At 50.5% G+C, this 18,984-nt stretch overlaps 1 protein-coding gene across 1 annotated transcript in view; it reads right to left on the reverse strand.

Annotated features, from left to right (window-relative positions):
• TDRD7 (tudor domain containing 7) overlaps positions 1 to 6,684 on the reverse strand; it is a 144,407-nt gene extending 137,723 nt beyond the window's left edge. Inside the window, exon 1 of the mRNA XM_065406055.1 lies at positions 6,633 to 6,684. The gene's annotated coding sequence lies outside the window, so the exon portion shown is untranslated. The remainder of the gene's footprint in view (positions 1 to 6,632) is intronic.
• Between the last annotated feature and the right edge of the window lie 12,300 nt (positions 6,685 to 18,984).

Genomic DNA, 18,984 nt, shown 5'->3' on the forward strand with positions numbered 1-18,984 from the left:
TTGGGATTACCACAATTTGACATAGTCCTTAACACTCAGCTCACACAGCCAATCAAACAGAAGAGTTCAGTATTTTACGACTAGGGCTCTGTGTTTGTCACGGAAGTCACAGATTCCATAACTTCCCACAACATCCGTGACTTCTGCAGTAGCCAGTGCAGCTGACCTCAGGGCCGCCCAAACAGCTGGCTCCAGAGCCAGCTGCTCAGGTGGCCCCGTGGACAGCCACACTGGCCACCCCAGGGCCAACTGCACCGGCCGCCACTCAGACCAGCCCCCAACAGCTGGCCCCGGGGACTGCCTGAGTAGCGGTCGATCCCCGGGGTGGCCCCCGGCAGCTGGTGCCACTGGCCTCAGATCCCCCACACACATCCTAGCAGCAGCCCATGCTCGCTCCCAGCAGCGCTCCCCCCAGCCTCAGCTCCCCCCCCCCCCCTCCAAGATTTAGTCAGGGGTATTTATTATCTAAGTCATGGACGGGTCACAGACAGTGAATTTTTGTTTATTGCCCGTGACCCACCCATGACTTTTACTAAAAATACCCCATAACTAAATCGTGCCTTATTTATGACCCAATCACATTTCCACTGAAGTCAAGGGTAGTAAGATTTTCAATGGAATGGTACCAGGCTTTAAACCAGGGGAGGGCAAACTATGGCCTGCGGGTCAGATCCAGCCTGTCAGGGCTTTCAATCCGGCCTGCGGGATTGCCAGCCCCGTGGCGTAGTGGGGCTAAGGCAGGCTCCCTGCCTGCCCCCACCCCGCGCCACTCCCAGAAGCGGCCAGCACCACGTCCCTGCGGCCCCTGGGGGAGAAGGGGTCAGATGGCTTTGTGCACTGCCCTCGCCTGCAGGCACTGCCCCCCTCAGCTCCCATTGGCCAGGAACCGCAGCCACTGGGAGCTTTGGGGGTGGTACCCTCAGGAGACAGCAGCACACAGCCGAGCCGCCTGCCCCACCCTACCCCCAGGAGCCACTTCCGCACGTTGGCCACTTCCAGGAGCGACGCGGGGCCAGGGCAGGCAGGGAGCCTGCCTTAGCCCCACTGCGCCCCCTTGCCAGACAAGCCAGAGCCCACATCCTGAACTCCTCCTGCACACCGCATCCCAACCCCATTCTGAGTCCCCTAGCCCCCTGCCTTGCCCCAACCCAACCCCCCTCCTGCATCCCGCATCCCTCCTACACCCCAACACTTTGCCTGGAGCCCCTTCCTGCACACCACACCCCCTCCCACCAACCACACTCCTTCCCGCACCGCAAACCCCCTGCCCCAGCCCTACATTCATGGCCTTGCATACAATTTCCCAACCCAGATGTGGCCCACAGGCCAAAAAGTTTGCCCACCCCTGCATTAAACACTACAGGTCTAGATAACAGTGTGTGTATATATATATTCATTTATGTTATCACATCTGATGATTTATGACACAGGTAGCTCATTTTACAGTAACATGCATTTTTATGATGTACAAAAAGAAATTCTTGCATCATGGCATAATAGCTGTATTTAGAAAGCTATTTGTTTAATTCAGGTACATGGAATTATTTTGCTCAGAATTAAGGCACTGCTATCAAAATGTGCTTATGTACTACTGTGATGGTGCTAGAGAAACCTGGAGATGTGATCACGACTGTGGGCAAATTGGAGAGGAGATAGAACCAGGGTCCTAACCCTCACTTCCCCTACACATATTACAGACACACAAAATTAACTCACAGAGCTGCATGGAAGGATCCTGGGGAGATGTACAGGCTTACACTTTTTTATTTGTATTTTGTGTACTGAAAGCTAAACTTTTTAAAACTTTTGTATGGGAAAAAAAGCAGGTATTAAAGACATATGCAGTTTTGGGAGAAAGCCATGGGATGAATAGGTACCGTTGATTTAGACTTTTCAGCTATGACTGTTTTGTTATACAGGAAAAATTAAGCTTGTTTGGATGTTCCTTGCTGAGAATTTTTCTGTTTAATGATGTGTGTGCATGAACTGATTGTCAAGGTAAGTCAGAATTGTTTATGGATCTTCACTTTGTAATTTCCAAACTTTTAAATGTATGGAGTTTGTCTTAAGCCTAAGGACAAGTTTAATGATGCTCTTGAATTGCATTTAGCAGCCTTAACTGGAATTAACTGGAATAGTTATGCTATTTCATGTCTGTGGTTCTGTTTTTATAAAACATTAAATAGGTAATCAACAAAAGGGGTAGGGGGGGGAAAAAACGGGATTTTTTGGGGAAAGGGCGGGATCTTGCAATTTTCCCCCCCAGTTCCATAGTTGATCAAAGAAATATGGAAAATTTGTGAATTAGTTACTTTTCCCTTTTTAGTTCATATTCCAATAGACTAAACTTCCAAATTTCAACCAGCTCTATCATTTATTTTGAATTATATTAAAACTGTAGTTAAAATGGAAGTAGAAACCAACAAAACTCCATATAAATTATATCATATATGGCATTTGTTATCTGCTGTTTCATCCAGTAAATCCAGATGGCAAATGTTACAACACAAGTAGAAAATTACTACAAATGTTAACTTTGGGGGAGGGGGGGGGAGAAGAGAACCACACAACCCACCACATTAATAAAGTTTGAATTTAGCCTTATTTTAGATGATTCCAAAATAACTTCAGGAATTTGCTAGAGGAATAAATAAGAATCACAAAAAAGTATTTACAGCCATGTCATCTAAGAAACTATCTAACTCAGATTTGCTTGACATTCTCATACAATTCATTCTGTACTCGATAACAGCTGTAATTTTGAGGAGGACACCATAATATTCACACACAAATTTGTGTTCATTTGTGCACATTCTAAAAATGGAGCCACAATGGCACCTCAAAAAAATAGAATAGATATCATTTTGTAGTTCCTGCTCATGTCAATCAAGCATTTTTCCAAAATCATTGTACCATTTAAAACAGATTTGTTAATCATTATGCTTTTGTAGTTGACCTGTCTGCACTTCTACTAAAGGTAGTTAGTGGTGTCATTGAAGCCAAGAACACAGTAGAATTGAAAAAAAAATTAGACATATATGGATAAGAACTCCTCTAACTGCTGCTGGGGAAGCATAAGCTGCTGCAACAGATAAAAGATGCAAAGGATCTTTTTAGGGAGGCCTCAGTGTTGCCATCAAGAGAGTTGTTCAAGGTTTAATCTTCATAAATTATCTTCTGGTTATCCTGGAGACTCGAATTCTCTATGATCACCTCAGAGTCTGATGATCAGCAGAGATGGAGCGTCCATACGGACCTACTTGGGGCTGTATTTTGGCCAATCACTGTCAATCATTTCTTGCATGTGAGGATGTCCAGGCCTCACATGAGATGTGCTATGAGATTGACTAGAAGGAGTCCCTAGGTAACAGTGGGCTCTCTTCTTGCACTTTCAGCATCTGTGCTGGTCTGGAGTTGAACATTATCGGGGCTTCCCTTTAGAATAAGAGGCAGGGGTAAAAAGAAGGGAAGAGAGAAAGTGGCTGTTAGAAAGTAGGAGCATTTCTAAAACTTTCACAGAGAGGGGGCACAGGGAAGGGGGTTGGGGTGCAGGGTGCGACAGGGGGCTCAAGGCAGGGGATTGGGGTGCAGGAGGGTCTAGCCCCACGCCGCTCCCAGAAGTGGCTCCTGGGGGTGGGGCGGGGCAGGCGGCTGCCATGCGCTGCACTCACCTGTTGGTACCACCCCCGAAGCTCCCATTGGCCGCAGTTCCCCATTCCTGACCAATGGGAGCTGCAGGGGGCGGTGCCTGCGGGTGAGGGCAGCGCACAGAACCCCCCCATAGGCCGGAGGGACGTGGTGCCGGCGGCTGCGCCACAGGGCTGGCAATCCCGCAGGCCGGATTGAAAGCCCTGACAGCCTGCATCTGGCCCGTGGGCCGTAGTTTGCTCTCCCCGGAGTTAGAGGTTAATATGAAAGCTGAAGTGCCATCCCAGTCCCCATCCAACAACCCAAGAAAAATACTCTTAAGGATCCCTGCATCCTCCTCCCCTGCAGTTATCTGAGAGGTTGGATTGGGGGAAGAGAGAACAGAGTTCTTGCCAGGGTGTTGCCCCGGGGCAGTACCCCCAACATCTTTTTAGTAGCCGCCAACTAGTAAATACCTGGTAAGTTAAACCAGGCTCTTCTGAATTACAGGCTTCAAGATCTTTTATATAGCCTAGCTCGGCTCCATTCGATACCAAGCAGGGGCATATATTAGTCTTTGTTTTAGTGTGGGGGGCTGGGGAGAGGAAAGGAGGGAATAGAATCTCAGCTTGTCCATTAAAGTTCACCTACGCTTCTTTTTTTAAAATACACACCATCTATGTGGTTATTCCCCAGACGTTACTTAACCAATGTCACAAGGATTCCACTGCATTAAGTTCTTCAAGTTAAAGAAATAATGAGTTTAAACTATTATATATGCCTTTGCCAGAAAAGGGTCTTAGATTTTACTATTCAGACCACATGATTCCTTTTCTAAATGATACAAAAGAGAAATATAATCTTAGGAAGAGATTTAATGTTTACAGTTGCTATGAAAATCTAGATTCTTCTTGTCCTGAGAGCCATTTAATATTTTGTGTAATTAACATCACCGACAGTCTTTCAATGTTATAGTCGTTAAAGAGGAAAAACACCCGGGAGGATTAGCTAACTATTGGCTGGACTATCTGATTTCGCTGGGGATTTTCGGCATCACACAGTTATGCGGTGTGCATACGACACACACACCCAGGTACCGGGAGGGGATGGGCAGGTTAGAGCTGGAGCGGGGAAGAGCGGAAGAGATGTAACACAGTTATGCGGTGCGACACACACACACACACACACACCCCCAGGTACCGGGAGGGGACGGGCAGGTTAGAGCTGGAGCAGGGGAACAGTGGAAGATGTAACACAGTTATGTGGTGTGCATATGACACACACACACACACACACAGAGGTACCGGGAGGGGATGGGCAGGTTAGAGCTGGAACAAGGGAAAATGTCACACAGTTATGCGGTGTGCATACGACGCACACACACTCCCAGGTACCAGGAAGGGATGGGCAGGTTCGCGCTGGCACAGGGGAAGATGTCACACAGTTATGCGGCGTGCATAGGACACAAACAGACACACAAACAGACACACACACAGAGACACACACAGAGACACACACAGAGACACTCAGGTACCAGGAGAGGATGGGCAGGTTCGCGCTGGCACAGGGGAAGATGTCACACAGTTTTGCGGTGTGCATACCACACACACACACAGGTACCGTGAGGGGATGAGCAGGTTAGAGCTGGAATGGGGAAGAGTGGAAGAGATCACAGTTATGCGGTGTGCATATGACAGACACACACACTCACTCAGGTACCGGGAAGGGATGGGCAGGTTCGCGCTGGCACAGGGGAAGATGTCACACAGTTATGCGGTGTGTATCTCTCTCTCTCTCTCTCTCACACACACACACTCCCACTCCCACCCAGGTACCGGAAGGGGATGGGCAGGTTCGCGCTGGCACAGGAGAAGATGTCACACAGTTATGCGGTGTGTATCTCTCTCTCTCTCTCTCACACACACACACTCCCACTCCCACCCAGGTACCGGAAGGGGTGGGCAGGTTCGCGCTGGCACAGGGGAAGATGTCACACAGTTATGCAGTGTGTATCTCTCTCTCTCTCTCACACACACACACACTCTCACTCCCACCCAGGTACCGGAAGGGGATGGGCAGGTTCGCGCTGGCACACGGGAAGATGTCACACAGTTATGCGGTGTGTATCTCCCTCTCTCTCTCTCACACACACACACACACACACACTCCCACTCCCACTCAGGTACCGGAAGGGGTGGGCAGGTTCGCGCTGGCACAGGGGAAGATGTCACACAGTTATGCGGTGTATATCTCTCTCTCTTTCACACACACACACACTCCCACCCAGGTAACGGGAGGGGTGGGCAGGGTCGCGCTGGCACAGGGGAAGATGTCACACAGTTATGCGGTGTGTCTCTCTCTCTCTCACACACACACACACCCACTCCCACCCAGGTAACGGGAGGGGTGGGCAGGTTCGCGCTGGCACAGGGGAAGATGTCACACAGTTATGCGGTGTATATCTCTCTCACACACACACACACACACTCCCACCCAGGTAACGGGAGGGGTGGGCAGGGTCGCGCTGGCACAGGGGAAGAGGTCACACAGTTATGCGGTGTCTCTCTCTCTCACACACACACACACACACACTCCCACCCAGGTAACGGGAGGGGTGGGCAGGGTCGCGCTGGCACAGGGGAAGAGGTCACACAGTTATGCGGTGTCTCTCTCTCTCACACACACACACACACTCCCACCCAGGTAACGGGAGGGGTGGGCAGGGTCGCGCTGGCACAGGGGGGAGTGGCTGTCACACAGGTTTAGAGAACGGGGACGCGCCCCCCCCCCCCCCAGCAGCGGCCCGGCCCGGCCCAAGCAGAGCTCCCGGCCCACCCCCCTGACAGACCCCGGCCAGGCTGGGGGGGCGCCGGCCAATCCCGCTGCGGGCCGGAGGAGGCGGCCGGGAGGCCACGGACACCGCACCGCGCCCCTGCCAGAGGGCCCCGGAGACCCGAGCCCGCCCCAGAGCCGGGCCCCGCACCGCCCGCCTGTCAGTGACTCACCCCCGGGCCCGCCGCGGGGCTCCTCGCGCCTCAGGCGCTGCGCTGGGATCCCGGCCTTTTAACGCCGTCCCCGGCCCCGCCCCGCGCTCCGCCGCGCGCATGCGTGGCCTGGCCCCGACCCCACAGCCTCCTGCCCGGGCGCTGCCCGCACGTGACTGGGACGAGCCCGTGCTGCGGCCCCTGCGCCCGTCACGAGAGTCAGCGCGTGCGCGCGGGCAGCGCCCGGCCCCGCCCCTTCGGGCAGGAACGGAAAGTGAAAGGGCTCCGTGCTCGTAGCCTGCCAGGCCGGTTCAGGGGCCGCTCGAGCGTCGCAGCCTCGACCCCGCCCGGCCACCCCCACTTCCCTTCCGCCTGGCGCCCGGGAGCCCCTCACCGCGCAGGGTCATGGCGCGCCAGGCACGTTCGGCTGCTGGTGCAGGAGCTGAGAGACCCCTCGGGGCTCAGGGTCCCCGCCCCCCCGGACACCTTGCGAGAGAAACGTCCTGCCCCGGGCACTGATAACACCGCAGCTGCGAGTTGGGGACACGGGAGCTGGAGTCCACTGAACTCCTCTATCCGGATCAGGAAACATCTGTGCATGGGGAACAGTTTTCAATCCCTCCTGTACTGGGCTGGAGTCACACCCGATTTACAGGGGAACGGCTCGTTAGCAACACCCTGCGGCTGCTCTCCTGGGTTCAGTGTATTAAACATAGTTCTGACCTTTCTGGAGCTCACACAAGCAGGTTCTTCCACCCTGGAAACAGGCGAAATCTCCTGCCCCTTCCTTGCTCCGGGTTTTCTTCAGACAAACCCTGCCAGTGTCGCACCCTGTTCTTAAAGGCACAGCTCCCACTAACCAAAGTGCAAACACTAGAAGTAAAACCGGTATCAGCCCTTCTGCCTTTCCAACATCTTTTTTTTAAAGTGTAGACACTCAAACTGGACATAGCTCTGCTCTTACCAACGCTGGGTGCCTCCCAATCCTATTCAGCAATCTCCTGCGGATACAGAAGGCTGCTCAGCCACTACAAAACATAAGGAGCTCATGTTCAATTGATTAACCTTAATGCCCCTAACCTCCTTTGCAGAGTCCCTGCTTTCCAGGAGCCAGCCAGTCCCCCGCTCTATTGCATCCTACACTCTTTGTTCCTTGCATTTGACTATATTAAAACACTTGTTCAAATCAATTATACAGATTGCTTTGTATAACTGACCTGTCCTTACCTTTATTTCCCACTTCATCAATTTGAGTGTCATTTGGAAACGTGAGCAATGATTTTATATTTTTTCCCACTCATTAATAAAGATATTGAATAGTATTGCTTACAATAAAAATCATGAAAGTTGCCAACACTATTTTAAGTATACTTGAAATATATTGACAATATATTATGATAGTTCCTCCTTTGTAAGAAAAAAGACAGGTTTAACCTTCCAGTAAAAAACAGCTCTGCCACTTTTAAAACTTTTGTCTTGACCTTAGGGACAAGCTTTTAATGTTTTGATGTGGTGAACGTTGTGTCATCAGGATTATTATTGCAATGCATCATCATGACATGAGTTATTCTATAACTTCAGCAGGTTCCAAGCAGGAAGTATAAAAGATGTTTATTTTAAAGGGACTTCTCGCTTCCTGCAAGACCTTGCTGCAGAATGCAGAACAGATTCGACTATTATGAGATGAGACTAGACTATTATGGATTTTCGGGGAGGATAGTGTACACATAGGGTTTAAAAGTATTGTGCATTTTTATTGTTAAAAATAATAACTTTAAGCAATATGGTAAATAGAAAAACGAAACAGGAAGTTCCCCTTGTTAAACATACCTGGTTGATACGGGCAGGGGGCTAGGGGTGGAAGCAAAGAAAGCTTGATAAAGGATAGCACACTGATATACGATGTTAATATATAAACTTATAATTGTATGCCTTTTGCATTTATTTTCTAGCAATCTAAACTGAATATTTCTAACATGCCTCTCACCAAAGGATCATTTTGGAGTCCTTTCTCTAATCTTTGGTGTAAGTGTCAAATGTGAGAAATAACTATTAGAAAAGACTAAAACATTGAAGGGTTTTTTTTAAGGAAAGTAACTCATCTATACTATGTCCTGGATTTGGCTAATTGAAGCATGGCTTCTCACCTCAGAGTCTTACAGAAGTTCCACTTCCAAAGCATCAGTGTGTGATGATTTGTTGTAACAAACTAAATACATATCGTATAGCACTGTCCTCTAGTGACAAAATGAATTCATGACAACCTCTCTTTTAAAACCTTTAAACTTTTTTCTATCCTATATTTACCATCACCACGTGGTCACTATTTTGTTTTGTTTGCATCTAGCTACAAACATTATTGTCCCTACTTCATAGTACATTTGTCAGCAGTTTTACTTTTTCTCATAGCAATACAGTACAACATTGTTTTTATACACCATTTTTATACAAAGCATTATATTTAAGTGAGAGGATTAATAAAAAGAGAACAATTTACAGAGTTGGGTACAGTGCTTTCAGAGAGGAAGAAAGGGGAAATGACAGATTGGAACTGATAGCTTGATGATGTTTGTGGCAGGTTTTAAGGCAAGTTTTTACTTAACAAAGAGTAATTTATAAAGTAAGTACAGCACTAATGAGATGGTCTAATCTAATGGATGGGCCATTACACAAAGTAAAACTATTTCCCCATGCTTATTCCCCTCCCCCCCCCCCCAGCTCCTCACATCTTCTTGTCAGTGCTGGAAATGGGCCATTTTCATTACCACTACAAACAGTTATTTTTCTCTCCTGCTGACAACAGCTCACCTTAACTGATCACTCTCCTTATAGTGTGTATGGTAACACCCATTGTTTCATGTTCTCAGTGTATATATATATATATATTCCTACTGTATTTTCCACTGCATGCATCCGATGAAGTTTAGAGGATTAGAGGATTGGGCCAAAAAAAACCTGATGAGGTTCAACAAGGATAAGTGCAGAGTCCTGCACTTAGGACGGAAGAATCCCATGCACTGCTACAGACTAGGGACCGAATGGCTAGGTAGCAGTTCTGCAGAAAAGGACCTAGGGGTCACAGTGGACGAGAAGCTGGATATGAGTCAACAGTGTGCTCTTGTTGCCAAGAAGGCTAACGGCATTTTGGGCTGTATAAGTAGGGGCATTGCCAGCAGATCGAGGAACGTGATCGTTCCCCTTTATTCGACATTGGTGAGGCCTCATCTGGAATACTGTGTCCAATTTTGGGCCCCACACTACAAGAAGGATGTGGAAAAATTGGAAAGAGTCCAGCGGAGGGCAACAAAAATGATTAGGGGTCTGGAGCACATGACTTATGAGGAGAGGCTGAGGGAACTGGGATTGTTTAGTCTCCAGAAGAGAAGAATGAGGGGGGATTTGATAGCAGCCTTCAACTACCTGAAGGGAGGTTCCAAAGAGGATGGAGTTCGGCTGTTCTCAGTGGTGGCAGATGACAGAACAAGGAGCAATGGTCTCAAGTTGCAGTGGGGGAGGTCCAGGTTGGATATTAGGAAACACTATTTCACTAGGAGGGTGGTGAAGCACTGGAATGCGTTACCTAGGGAGGTGGTGGAGTCTCCTTCCTTGGAGGTTTTTAAGGCCCGGCTTGACAAAGCCCTGGCTGGGATGATTTAGTTGGGAATTGGTCCTGCTTTGAGCAGGGGGTTGGACTAGATGACCTCTTGAGGTCCCTTCCAACCCTGATATTCTATGATTCTATGATTCTAAGTGGGCTGTTGCCCACGAAAGCTTATGCTCAAATAAATTTGTTAGTCTCTAAGGTGCCACAAGTACTCCTGTTCTAAATGCCACTGTAATCTAGCCTGGGCTGTATTTCTGTCTCTGTCTCTGCCACTGGTTTCTGTCTCTCAGCCTTGTCTATGCTCCAACTTCAGTTAGTCTTTGTCTGGGAGGAGACATGTTTGTTTTATAATTGCGTAGAATGCTGCAGACTAATCATACCTTAGATACTGCTTTTTTCTGCAACACTGACCTGCCCACCTTGAGTAAATATTTTGGCACCAAACAGTTCAAAGAGCATTAAAAGCATTGATACATCATGCGTTATTTAAGAGTGTTGATGGTGATCTCTTCTCCAGCTCCTAAAGAATCTGTTTGTGGACTGCAGGGGTGAGGTCCCCTTGTGGCTTATAAAATATTGTTTTATACTTTTCCATCCCCATACACGCCCTCTATCTAATCTATCTATCTATCTATCTATCTATCTATCTATCTATCTGTGTATTCCCATCCACCCACTCTATCTATCTGTCCCAATCCACCCCCTCTATCTATCTATCCCCATCCCCCGTCTATCTATCCACTTACACCCTATCTATCTATCCACCCATCTATCTCTCTGCTTACACTCCCTATACCTAGCTATCTATCCCCATCCACCACTCTATCTATCCCCATACATCCCCTCTATCTATCCCCTTACCCTCCCCTCTACTTATGTATCTATCCCCAACATCCGCTCTATCTTTCTATCTGTCCCCTTACACCCCCTCTATCTATCTATCCCCATCCCCCCCTCTATTTATCTAACTATCCCCAAACACCCCCTCTATCCATCTAGCTATCTATCCTAATCCACCCACTTTATCTATCTATCTATCTATCTATCTATCTATCTATCTATCCCCATACACCACCTCTATCTATCTATCTATCCCCATACACCCCTTCTGTCTGTCTAACCATCCATCTATCTATCTCTTACACCCAATCTATCCATATACATCCCCTCTATCTATCTATCCCCTTACCCCCCTCTACTTATCTATTCCCAACACCCGCTCTATCTTTCTATCTGTTCCCTTACACCCCCTCTACCTATCTATCGCCATCCACCCCCTCTATTTATCTATCCCCAAACACCCCCTCTATCCATCTAGCTATCTATCCTAATCCACCCACTTTATCTATATGTCTATCCCCATACAACACCTCTATCTATCCCCATCCACTCACTCTGTCTATCTGTCTAGCTATCCCCATCCACCCTCTAATGATGTTGCCCGTGGGAGCCAGCTGAGGTAACTCAATTAGGGTGAACTGCAAACAAAACGGGGCAGACAAACCCCAAATGCTGGTGAATATTCCAATATTTAGATTTACCAACCAGCACAAAACAGCCTCTGTATTACCTCACTGGTTACTCAGAAGTACAAACACAGTTCCCTTAAAGTACCCAGCCTCAGGCCTCCATCCAGACACACGTCATACATATAATGATAAATTCTGAAAATCTTATTTAATCATATAAAAGAAAATGATCAGCCACACAACCAGGTCAAATGATAACTTAGCTCTTACCCAAAATACACGCTTATAGCCAATTCTTATTAACTAAACTAAAATTTATTTAAAAAGAAAAGAGAGAGTTGGCTGAAAGATCAATATACATACAGACTTGAATTTAATTTCTTGAGGTCCAGTTACATAGCAGAGATGGTGAGTTTGTACTTGCCAAAAGTTCTTTTAGAAATAGTCCATTCGTTATAGTCCAATGTCCATATTCAGGGTGACTCCAGTCAGTGACTGGGGATCTCAATTCCTATGGCTTAGGGTTTCCCCTTCTTGAAACCCAAAGCAGATCTGAGATGAAGAAGGATTGTGTCCCAGGGTTTTTATACATTTCCAGCAGCGTCTTCGCCTGAGAAAACAATAGGCTTAACTCTCCTTCTCCCAAACATCATGGCAATTAGCACAGGGTAATTTATCCATTAAACAGCTCAGATCCAGGTTACCACAACCTTCAAAGAGACATATAGACAATAATACTATTTCACTCAAGTGTCTTCCTAAATGTTAATACTCCTTTTTTGATCTTTCAATCAAAGCCATACTAATAGACAAGAATTGTTTGCTTACATTGCACAGCTCTTCTGCTGAGACTACACCCATCTCCTGTGGGAGATGGATCGCGGCTCCCGCTTCTTCTACGCCCTGGAGAAAAAGAGGGGGGCAAAAAAGCATGTCACCTGCCTCCTGGTGGAGGACGGCGCCCCCCTCACAGATCCGGAGGAGATGCGTGGAAGGGCCAGGGCCTTCTACGCCAGCCGGATCCGACCAATGCCAAAGCCTGCAGGGTGCTCTGGACCGAACTCCCAATGGGTCAGCATGGGTGACCGAGACCGGCTGGAGCTGCCTCTCTCTCTGGCCAAGCTCTCGGAAGCCCTCCGTCTCATGGCCACCGACAAATCCCCGGGCATGGACGGGCTGACCGTGGAGTTCTACCGCGTGTTCTGGGACATCCTCGGTCCAGACCTCATCACTGTCTGGGCCGAGTCCTTGAAAAGTGGGGTCCTCCCTCTCTTGTGCAGGCGAGCCGTGCTCGCCTTATTGCCAAAGAAGGAGGACATCCGCGACCTACAGAACTGGCATCCCATCTCGCTCATCAGCACGGACTATAAGGTCGTGGCGAAGGCCATCTCGCTGCAGCTGGGGACCATCCCGACCAGACCTACACCGTCCTGGGCCGGACCATCTTCGATAACCTGTACATGGTCCGGGACCTCTTGGAACTGGGGCATAGGGATGTTCTGTCGTTCGCCCTCCTGTTCCTGGATCAGGAGAAGGCATTCAACAGGGTGGACCACTGGTATCTCCTAGGCACTCTGTGAGCGTTAGGCTTCGGATCCCAGTTTGTGGGTTTTCTCCAGGTGCTGTATGCTTCCGCAGAGTGTCTGGTCAGGCTCAACTGGACCTTGACCGAGCCGGTCAGCTTCGGCCGGGGAGTGCGGCAGGGGTACCCCCTCTTGGGCCAGCTGTACGCTCTGGCGATCGAGCCCTTCCTCTGTCTCCTCTGCCAAAGATTGACTGGGTTGGTGCTTTGGGAGCCGGAGCTGCAGCTGGTCCTGTCGGCGTACGCCGACGACGTGCTCCTCGTGGTCCAGGACCCGGGAGACCTGGTGCGGGTGGAGGCCTGCCAGGCTGTTTACTCGGCGGCCTCCTCCGCCCGGGTCAACTGGGTCAAGATCTCTGGCCTGGTGGTCAGGGACAGGTGGCAGGCGAGCTCCCTCCCACCCGCGCTTCAAGCCATCCGGTGGAGCGCGGGTCTGCTACTCTATCTCGGCGTTTATCTATCCGCCACGCATCCTTCTCCGCCGGAGAACTGGCAGGATTTGGAGGCCAGGGTGGGTGAGCGGCTGCGGAGATGGACAGGACTGCTCTGGTGTCTCTCCCTGCGAGGGAGGGTGCTGGTGCTGAACCAGCTCGTCCTGTCCATGCTCTGGCACCAGCTCAACACCCTGAGCCTGGCCCCGGGGACCCTGGCCAGGCTCCAGAGGACAGTCCTGGAGTTCTTCTGGCCGGGGCTGCACTGGGTCCCTGCAGGGGTTCTGAGTCTTCCCCTGGAGGAGGGAGTGCAGGGCCTGGTCTGCCTTTGTAGCCAGGTCCATGTCTTCCACCTCCAGGCCCTGCAGAGACTCCTTTACGGTGCAGGTAGTCCGGCGTGGAGCACATTGGCGCACGCCTTCCTCCACCACTTCCGAGGGCTCCGATACGACTGGCAGCTCTTTCTTCTCCACCCGAGGGGTCTTCTGCAAGACCTCTCAGAGCTGCCGGTCCTCTACCAGGACCTCCTTCAGACCTGGAAGCTCCTTTCAGCGACCAGGTCTGTTGTGGCCACCGAGGGGGCGGACCTCCTCGTGGAGCCCCTGCTACACAACCCCAATTTACGTGAGCAGGTGGCGGAGTCTCCCTCGGTGCGCCGGAGGTTGGTCCTGGCAGAAATCACCAGGGTCGGAGACCTCCTGGACTACGACGGGGGGACTGGGTGGATCCCTGTGCGCTCGATCAGCACATGGGCTCTCCACCCTTCTGATCCCCCTGCGCGTACTCCAGGAGGTGGGCACTGCCTTGTCGCCCCCTTCTCTCCTCTTCCTATGGCGGGCCCTGCGAGAGGGTGCTCCCCACCCACCCCTCACCCCCGGCCCTCCGGACCTTTTTATCAGGCCCCTGTTCCGTGAGCCCCCCAGGCTTCCCCGCTCCCATACTCCGAGCCAGCTACGCACCCTGCAGCTGGTTCACTTTTGAACCACGCCCAGGGACCAACTGTACACGCTCGTGCTCCACACGTTGCATTTCCTAACCCTCGTGTTCCGCCCCGACACCAAATGACGGGACTACTTACCGCCTGTGGAGGGTGAGGAGCCCGGGTGGGCCAGCCTCTATTCCACCTTGGTACCATGGCCCACCACGGACATCGGTTGGCGGCTCCTTAACGGAGCCGTGAGCATGGGCGTGTATCTCGCGCAGTTCACCCCCATTCCCGAGGCCTGCCCCTTCTGTGGTGTGAGGGAGAACCTGGAGCATGCCTACCTCGAATGTGCCAGGTCGCAGCCCCTATTTCGGCTCCTCCAGAACCTTCATTTTCGCACACCCTATCCATGGCCTCATGAAGTCGCGAGACCTCCTCGTCAACCTCCTCCTGGCTCTGGCCAAGATCACCATCTACAATACCAGGAGGAGGATGTTGGACGAGGGGGTGCTCTGCGACTGTGGGGCCTATTTCCATTTCTCCCTGGTCTCACGCTTCCGGGCAGAGTTCCACTGGGCAGCGTCCGCTGGCTCCCTTGACAGCTTTGAGGAGCAGTGGGCGCTGTCCAGGGTTCTCTGCTCGGAGTCCCTCTCTGGATCCCTAGTTTTGAACCTGTGACCTTTACTCCTGTCCCTGTTATTTCTTTGTTGTCTCCCGTCTTCATTTGGTTCCCGGGTCCAGTGATCCCTCCTGCTAGGCTGGGGGAGGGGCCTTTAGACGTGGGCGGGCTTGTGCCCACCCACCTCCCATGATTTCCAATTAGGCCTCACTACACTCTCTATCTATCCCCTTACATCCCCTATTTCTATCTACCTATCCCCATGCACCCCATCTCTCTATCTATCCCCATACACCCCCTCTATCTAGCTATCTCTCTATCCCCATACATCCCCTCTATCTAGCTATCCCAGAGGTGGGCAAACTTTTTGGCCCAAGGGCCAAATCTGGGTGGGGAAATTGCATGCAGGGCCATGAATGTAGGGCTGGGGCAGGGGGTTGGGATGCAGGAGGGAGTGTGGGAGGGGGTACAGTGTGCAGGAAGGGGCTCAGGGCAGGGGGTTGGGGAGCAGGAAGGGTTTGGGGTGCGGGCTCTGGCCCAGCGGCGCTTACCTTGAGCGGCTCTAGGGTGGCAGCGGCATGCAGTGGGGCTAAGGCAGGCTCCCTGCCTGCCCTGGCCCCGCGCTGCTCCGCTCCCGGAAGCGGCCGGCACCATGTCCCTTCGGCCCCTGGGGGAGGTGGGGCAGCGGGCTCCGCATGCTGCCCTCGCCTGCGGGTACCTCCCCCAAAGCTCCCATTGGCCGCTCCCATTGTTCAGTCTGAACAAAGGACTGAATGACCCATCCCAGCTGTGGATGTACTTCAGAGACTTGATTTGAACCTGCAGTTTATTCCACCACTGCTACAACCCTGAACCAAGAACTTTGCCATTACTGTTTGTAATTGATTCCATTTAACCAATTCTAGCTCTCATCTATATTTCTTTCTATTATGAATAAACCTTTAGATTTTAGATTCTAAAGGATTGGCAACAGCGTGATTTGTGGGTAAGATCTGATTTGTATATTGACCTGGGTCTGGGGCTTGGTCCTTTGGGATTGGGAGAACCTTTTTTCTTTTACTGGGGTATTGGTTTTCTTGCCAGCAAGTTAAAGGAGTATGGGCTGGATGAATGGACTATAAGGTGGAAAGAAAGCTGGCTAGATCATGAGGCTCAACAGGTAGTGATCAATGGCTTGATGTCTAGTTGGCAGCCGGTATCAAGCGGAGTGCCCCAAGTGAGGCAGAGCGACCAGGGGAGTGAAGCAGACAGGGGGCTGCAGACAGGGGAGTTTGAGAGGGAGAACAAGAGATCCCGCTGCCGAACAGGCTACCAGGTAAGTGTGAGAGTACTAGCTGTTGGTGTGAGTGAGTTTGCTCGACTGTTTGAATTTTAATTTTGATTCTGATTTCAGGTGACTTCAGTTTCAGCTGCTGTGGCAGTTGGGACTGAGTGCCTGACCCTGTTCCCTTGATTGCCTTTGATTGGCCTTCCCCAGTGTGACTCACGAGGGGGTGGGACTGACCTAGGCAAGCAGGCTTTAAAAGCTAGAGGCAGAGCGACCAGGGGGCTGCAGACAGGGGAGGGTGAGAGGGAGTTTGGCAGAGGGAGGCCTATGATGGTTAGGAAGACCCGCAACACCTGTGCCAGCACTGCTTCTGTCTCCTCCACCTGCGCCTGTAGCCAGACAGAGCATCTGAGCATGGATGCTTCTACCCAGGTCCTGGTGTGGTTTTGCAGAGACTGTGATTTGCAATTCCCACTTACTGACATCCAGGCTGGGGGGGGGGGACCATCCAATGTGAAAGGTGCCTGCTGGTGAAATCTCTCAGGCAGCAGGTGGGGGAGCTGCAGGAGGAGGTGGCTAGGTTGAGGAGCATCCGAGTAATTCCTGGACAGTGTCCATGTGGAGACAGCTGAGGTAGCTGTCCCAGTACACAGGACTGCTGACACACCACTGGTGGAGGAGGAGATGGCTCAGGGTGGACACTGGCAGCTGGTTACTTCTGGCAGCAGGCAGTGCTCCACCCCTGCTCCGAACCCTCCCACCGTGGTAATAGGTAACCGTTATGCTCTCCTTGATACAGGAGAGAAGGAATCACTCCCTACAGCAGAGGAGAAGCCTCGTACCCCTAAGGCTGGGAGGTCTGCTGCCACCACTGCGAATAGGAAACGTAGGGTAGTGGTGGTCGGAGACTCTTTGCTGAAGGGGACGGAGGCGCCCATCTGTCGCCCTGACATTTCATCTCCGGAGGTATGCTGCCTGCCGGGGGCCCGTATCCGAAATGTTACGGAGGCATCGTGGAGGATTATCCAGCCCTTTGACTACTACCCCATGCTACTCATCCATGTGGGCACAAATGATACTGCGAGGTGTGACACTGAGCAGATCAAGAGTGACTACAGGGCTCTGGGAGTACGGGTGAAGGAGTTTGGAGTGCAGGTGGTATTCTCTTCGATTCTTCCTGTCAAAGGTAGGGGCCCGGGCAGAAACACATGCATCATGGAGGTGAATGCCTGGCTGCGAAGATGGTGTCGCCAGGAGGGCTTTGGCTTCCTCGACCACGGGATGCTATTCCAGGAAGGACTGCTAGGCAGAGATGGCGTTTACCTTTCGAGGAGGGGAAAGACCCTATTTGGACACAAACTGGCTAACCTAGTGAGGAGGGCTTTAAACTAGGTTCGACGGGGACAGGTGAGCAAAGCCACAGGTAAGTGGGGAACATGGAGACCTGGGAGATGGGTCAGAAATAGGAGGGAGCATGGGCTATAATGGCAGAGAGAAAGGAAGGTCAGGGCAAAACTGGGAGGCAAGATCAAACCAGTATCTTAGATGCCTATATACAAATGCGAGAAGTATGGGTAATAAGCAGGAAGAACTGGAAGTGCTAATAAATAAATACAACTATGACATTGTTGGCATCACCGAAACTTGGTGGGATAATACACATGATTGGAATGTTGGTATGGATGGGTACAGCTTGCTCAGGAAGGATAGACAGGGGGGGAAAGGGAGGAGGTGTTGCCTTATATATTAAAAATGTACACACTTGTACTGAGGTGGAGATGGTTGGACATAGGAGACGGAAGTGTTGAGAGTCTCTGGGTTAGGCTAAAAGGGGTAAAAAACAAGGGTGATGTCATGCTAGGAGTCTACTACAGGCCACCTAACCAGGTGGAAGAGGTGGATGAGGCATTTTTTAAACAACTAACAAAATCATCCAAAGCCCAAGATTTGGTGGTGATGGGGGACTTCAACTATCCAGATATATGTTGGGAAAATAACACAGCGGGGCACAGACTATCCAATAAGTTCTTGGATTGCATTGCAGACAACTTTTTATTTCAGAAGGTTGAAAAAGCTACTAGGGGGGAAGCTGTTCTAGACTTGATTTTAACAAATAGGGAGGAACTCGTTGAGAATTTGAAAGTAGACGGCAGCTTGGGTGAAAGTGATCATGAAATCATAGAGTTCACAATTCTAAGGAAGGGTAGAAGGGAGTACAGCAAAATAGAGACAATGGATTTCAGGAAGGCGGATTTTGGTAAGCTCAGACAGCTGATAGGTAGGTCCCATGGGAATCAAGACTGAGGGAAAAAACAACTGAGGAGAGTTGGCAGTTTTTCAAAGGGACATTATTAAGGGCCCAAAAGCAAGCTATTCCGCTGGGTAGGAAAGATAGAAAATGTGGCAAAAGACCACCTTGGCTTAACCACAAGATCTTGCATGATCTAAAAAATAAAAAGGAGTCATATAAAAAATG

The sequence above is a fragment of the Emys orbicularis genome, chromosome 6 (genome assembly GCF_028017835.1).
Source record: "Emys orbicularis isolate rEmyOrb1 chromosome 6, rEmyOrb1.hap1, whole genome shotgun sequence".
NCBI lineage: Eukaryota > Metazoa > Chordata > Testudines > Emydidae > Emys > Emys orbicularis.